Genomic DNA, 6000 nt, shown 5'->3' on the forward strand with positions numbered 1-6000 from the left:
TGATTTGATTAGTGTTTGAGTTCAGCTGTGTCTTGCTAATTAGTATCGTTAGATCTTCAGTTCACTGTGTATTTAAGCCCTGTGTTTCAGTCTGTTCTAGGTCAGTTCTCTGTTGTGTTTACCTGGTTGTTCTTTTCTGTGTTTTTGTATTCTGAGTTCTCTGTTAAAATAAACATCATACTGCTTGCGCTTAAATCCTGCATCTCATCCTTTGCTGCAACCTACTGTGACAGAAGAACTGACCCTTATCATGGATCTAACAGCAGTAAAGATGAGCATTCTCTTCACCCCGGTAGAACCTGCTGACCGCTTACTCACCCTCTTTCAGGATGCCCGCCCGATTGAGGACTATACTGAGGAGTTCCTTGATCTCTCGCATTTGGTAACCTGGAGTGATGAGGTCCTGAAAACTGTTTTCTGGTGTGGTTCAGACGATCTTCTGTACCAGCAGGTCCCAGCCGCAGCTACCACATGCTCCTTGTTGGCGAAGTTGATGAAGACACCACTGCCACTCAGCCACAGTCACCCGCATCCGCTCCAGTCCCCGAGTCGAGTCCAGCCCCCGCTCCAGTCCCCGAGTCGAGTCCAGCCCCCGCTCCAGTCCCCGAGTCGAGTCCAGCCCAACAGCCTGTTCCAGAGACCGCTCCAGATCATTAATATAGCTTTATTTTTATTTATTTATTTTTTTTAAAAAAAGGTTAGATCACCCAAAAATGACATTTCTGTCATTTATTTCTCATCCTCATGTTGTTCAAAACACGTAAAACCTTTGTTCATCTTCAGAACACAAATTAAGATATTTTTGATGAAATCCGAGGGTTTCTGATCCACACATAGGCAGCAACGTCATTGTACCTTTTGACGTCCAGAAAGGTAGTTGAAAACATGGTGTTAAATAGTCAACGTGACTACAGTGGTTCAACCTTAATGTTATGAAGCATTGAGAATACTTTTTGTGCACAAAAATAACGACTTTATTCAACAATTTGAACCACTGTCATATGTAGTGAACTCGGTGCAGGACATCCGAACACCAACTCCGTATTGGCCGAAGCTGAACACGTGAGCAGCACAACGCATGCATGTGATGCTGACACAGTATCCGGTCGTTATTTTTGTTTTGTTTTCTCATTGCTTCATAACATTAAGGTTGAACCACTGTAGTCATGTTGAATATTTTAACCATGTTTTCAACTATCTATCTATCTATCTGGACGTCAAAAGATGCAATGACGTTGCTGTCTATGTGTGGATCAGATACCCTCGGATTTCTTCATCTTTTGTGTTCCGAAGATGAACAAAGGTGTTACGGGTGTCTAACGACATAAGGGTGAGTAATTAATGACAGAAATGTAATGTTTTGGGTGAACTAACCATTTAAAACAATTTGAGTGGTGCTTTCCATCTCTTGGCTAGGCAGTTATGGGGATGTTGCCAGTCCATTATGATAGGCAGTTGCTATAGGGTGTTTTTGGTCATCACCAAGGTGTAGCTAAGTGGTTGCTGAGGTTTTTAGAGTTGTTGCTATGGCATAGCTAAGTGGTTGTTAGAGTGTTTTGGATGAGGGTAGTTGCTTACTAGTCCAAATCAATATTCTATTGATATCTGGTCTTAGAAATGGCTCTAGTCCCTCCTTTATTTTAGATCTATGAATATTTTGTTCAATTATTTTTTTTTTTTAAAAATCATCCACCAGATTAAAGTCTTATCACTTTGAAAAGTAATAACGCAGTTCTCTACAGCAAAGCTACAGATTATTCATATCTTAAATTCATATCCTCTTCATATCATAAAACACAAAGTGACAAGAGGTAAAAGCTCTTCCATGTTAATCTGAGTTGTTGTCCATACCAGCTGTGATCCCAACAAGAAACAGGTTTTTTTTTTTTTTTTTTTTTTTTTTTTCTGGGACAGGTAGCCCCGCCCACTGTGAAATCCCTTTGATCCAAAATCCTGTTTTACACAATTGTACTTTTAAATATCTTCTGAATGGCTGTGATTTGCATCACTTCAAGCAGCAATTTCTCGTATTTTCTAAATGCATTTTATAGACCCTTTTCACATTTCCGGGTTTCTCAGAAGCGGAAGTTGTCATAGTTGGGTAAAATTCTATAGCGGTGAATGAGAGAATACATTATATATATATATATATATATATATATATATATTTTTTTTTTTTTTTTTTTTTTTTTTTTTTTTTTGTTTCCATTTTACACAAATAGCAAAAAAACCTCCACAATAGTGTTTTCATAACTTTCAAAAAGAGGAAAAAAATAGAAAGTGAATGATAACGGCAGCCAGAAGAAAGATGTCATTTTTACCTTTACTTCCATAGCCTAACTAGTTTTTTTTGTAATTTGATGCAGTGGTAATATAATACTAAGTATAGTGTTAAAAATATACATTTAAAAAAAAAAAAAAAATGAAAATATAAAAAACTTTGCAGGATTTACGATATTGATAACCGTTAAAATGCATCATCACAGTCTGTGAAAAGGATCTACTGACCTTATTGTGAACAATTCATTTGTGCATGTTTCATTTTTGAATACTTTCCATTTGACCTCATAATTCTTAATCTCAACACGGTCTTCCGGTGAAACGACTTCTTTGTGGTGACGTATGTCGTACTTCTCCAATCATTTTATCCACAAAAACACATAACAGTCCCTGTCCTACTTTTTTTTTTTCTACTTCGATAATCCATTTCTCTAGGGTGTACGTTACAATACGGAATGTTTCATTGTGACTAAGTATGAGCAATAGTAATAGTGTCACTTGCAGCCATAGTAAAGAAAAATGAGTGTTTTAAGTGTCTCAGACTCACACAGTGTGTGTCTTGCATCAGTTAACATGTCAAATTGCTAATTTGTTTTTCATGATTGAACTACTTCATGTGAAACCATTGCACAGTTTGCTTGAGGCTTCAGGAGAGAGAAGTAACCCTTTTAGACTTGTTAATCTGTTTCTGTTGCAGACGCATGCCATGTGCAAATGTGATTCTGGGAAAGGTAGACATACACAAGGGTGTCTTTATGACATCAGACACTACAGTACTCATGAGTTCCGCTTTCCACAGTCACCGGGAACGGCTACTCAGGCTGTGCTGTATGCTACCAGATATGCTGTTCACTTGATACATTATTGAGCCTCTTTCTAGAAATGTGGTCTGCATAATGCATGATGTAGTAATAAATACCACACTTCACATAAACTGCAGATTCCTTGCTGAAGAGACACTCTCGTCCGTGGGGAACGGCGAGTAATTTTTTCTGTTTGATGAAAGGGAACCAGAGGCGACGACTGGGAGAGTGATTGCGAACGATGGAGTGAGACGGCACGTGAATGAGTGGACAGATTGGGGAGTGAGGGATTGACACAAAGCTTTGTGTTCGTTTCGAAATGGCAGAAGCTTGAATGGAAAAACCCCCTGCTGGCAAGAGATGCTCCTAAATTGTAATTGGTGCTGGAAGGGGTGTTGGAAGTCTCTGTGTGCCAGTGGAACCCAAGCACCAGAGGTAATACATCATCATGTCTCTCGCTTGGGTAGTAGAGCTTATGCGTGTAAGAGCCTTTCGTCCGACATCCCATCTGACCGGAGTTGGATCCGTCCCTTCGGCCAAGTCCGACTTCATCCTCCCGTACAAGATCACAGGACTTTGACTTATACCACAGAATCACAACTCAATTTTGCCCTTAACGAGTTTGTTTGACGGCGCTTTTCGTCATGGTGCATGGTCGGGATTTATGACGTGGCTTGTATAAGTGAGGAAGTACTTGCTGACAGTGAGGTTTTGTCTACTAGTGTTAGTACAGCATCTAAATCAGACATGTTTTAGGACTTTTTCTTTCAGGACACCCTGTCATCCAGAGGCACAATAAATGACCCACTAGAACAAAGTTGTCTTTCTCTTTGAACACTCTTTGTACTCTCACCTTACCTTGACCACATACTGCACTGGTCTGATTTGCTGATGTGGGACTGTTCGGTGGCTCTAGAAACACATTTATCACTTTGCAGATGGTCTCCTGTGCCAGATCGAAGACCAACTGTTCTGTTGTCCTTAGAATTTTCATGCTAGAGAACTCCTCAAATCATAGGAATATTTACTAAATACGTTTTTCTCCAACTTTGTGATGGACAGCAAAGCACACCAAATTCCAAGCGGCATGTTAACGTCATCTTGCGGGTAATGCAAAATCACCCCCAATTGATTTTCCTTCCTTTTGAGAGCAGACCTTGAATACACCTGGTTGTCAGAGTTTAACTAACAATGCTTGAATGACTGGAGAGACAGCACATAGACCATAATCGATGTCTTACACTTCTGTGCCTGCGCAAATGAAGGCCTGTTACAAGCAAACAATGGTGCTCTGAGGGAAAAGCTTGGGCCGTCAAAAGTGAACTGTCAAGCTAGTTGTCCTCAGGAGCGTAGCCATAACAGTTCTGCCAAGTCTAATCCTGTTTGTGTTTACCTGTTATACAGCCAAGTGTGCAGCTGCTGTCTGATTGCGCTAATAGCCTCACAGAACGACTGCATAGCCTGAGAGACCGAAAGAGAATGAGCGAGTGATTGTGTTCGAGAGAGAGAGGGAGAGGTTTTCAAGGGTGGCAGAGAAAGCAGATCAAATCCTGTTCGTTTAAAGCCTCTGCACACGTTCTTACTTTCGGTCCACCGTGTGCTGTTAAAAATCGATCGTCTACCTGATTCCAGCCTTACAAATCCACCTAAAATGAATTCCTTTTGTCATTCTCAGAGTTGCCATTTTGCATTGAAAAGAGATGAAGAAAGTAATTGTTCACATATAGGGGTGTTCTGTGTGAGTTTCGACCATGATGTGCTTGAAACAAAAGGTTTAGCAGAAACTAATGTTCTTGATATGCCTCCCCAAAGTTTTATTACATTTGTCGCTACGGTACATGAAAAGTAACTGTATGGGAACATTTTCAAAGGAACAAGCACACAGTGGCTGGGTTGGTTAGGTGAGAAGATATTGCGTTGGCTTGAACCATTTTCACTGTATTTTGTTGAGGAATCTAAAATGTGTTATGTTTTTAAGACTTTTTATATTTCATCTTAATCATTGTTTGCTATCACATACTGTATAATGTAATATTTTATTGCACTTGTATTACCGTTCAAAAGGGGTCAGTAAGATGTTTTGTTTTCTGCAAAATTAATACTTTTTTTCAGCAATGATGCTTTAAAGGATTAGTTCACTTTCAAATGAAAATTAGCCCAAGCTTTACTCACCCTCAAGCCATCCTAGGTGTATATGACTTTCTTCTTTCTAATGAACACAGTATTTTAATACGTATTTTAATAAATATCCTGACACATCCGAGCTTAATAATGGCAGTGAACAGGGGTCACTAGTATGAAGCTGAAGAAAGTGTTTCCATCTGCATCCATTCATTATAAACGTACTCCACACGGCTCTGGAGGGGTTAATAAAGGCCTTCTGGAAAAAAAAAAATCCATATTTAAGTTATTTAAGTTATGAAGTAAAATATCTAGCTTCCGCCAGACCGCCTTCTGTATTTTAGTTACGGAGAAAGTGTAAACTGGCGTCGCGTCCGTAAGTTGAATAGAGAAGGCGTAAGCTTTTTGAACTTCAAGAGTTTTACACTTTCTTCGTACGTAGATTACGGAAGGCAGTCTGGTGGAAGCTAGATATTTTACTTCATAATTTGTTAAATATGGATATTTTTTTTTTACACAAACGCATAATTTCACTTCAGAAGGTCTTTATTAACCCCCTGGAGCCGTGTGGAATGTTTATGATGGATGGATGTGGATGGAGACACTTTCTTCAGCTCACACTCGTTTGGTAACGCTTAATACCATTATAAAGCTCGGATGCGTCAGGATATTTATTAATATTTCTCCGATTGTTTTCATCAGAAAGAAGAGAGTCATATACACCTAGGATGGCTTGAGGGTGATTAAAGCTTAATTTTCATTTGAAAGTGAACTAATCCTTTAAATCGTTAAAGTG

The sequence above is a fragment of the Ctenopharyngodon idella genome, chromosome 17, assembly GCF_019924925.1.
Source record: "Ctenopharyngodon idella isolate HZGC_01 chromosome 17, HZGC01, whole genome shotgun sequence".
Lineage (NCBI taxonomy): Eukaryota > Metazoa > Chordata > Actinopteri > Cypriniformes > Xenocyprididae > Ctenopharyngodon > Ctenopharyngodon idella.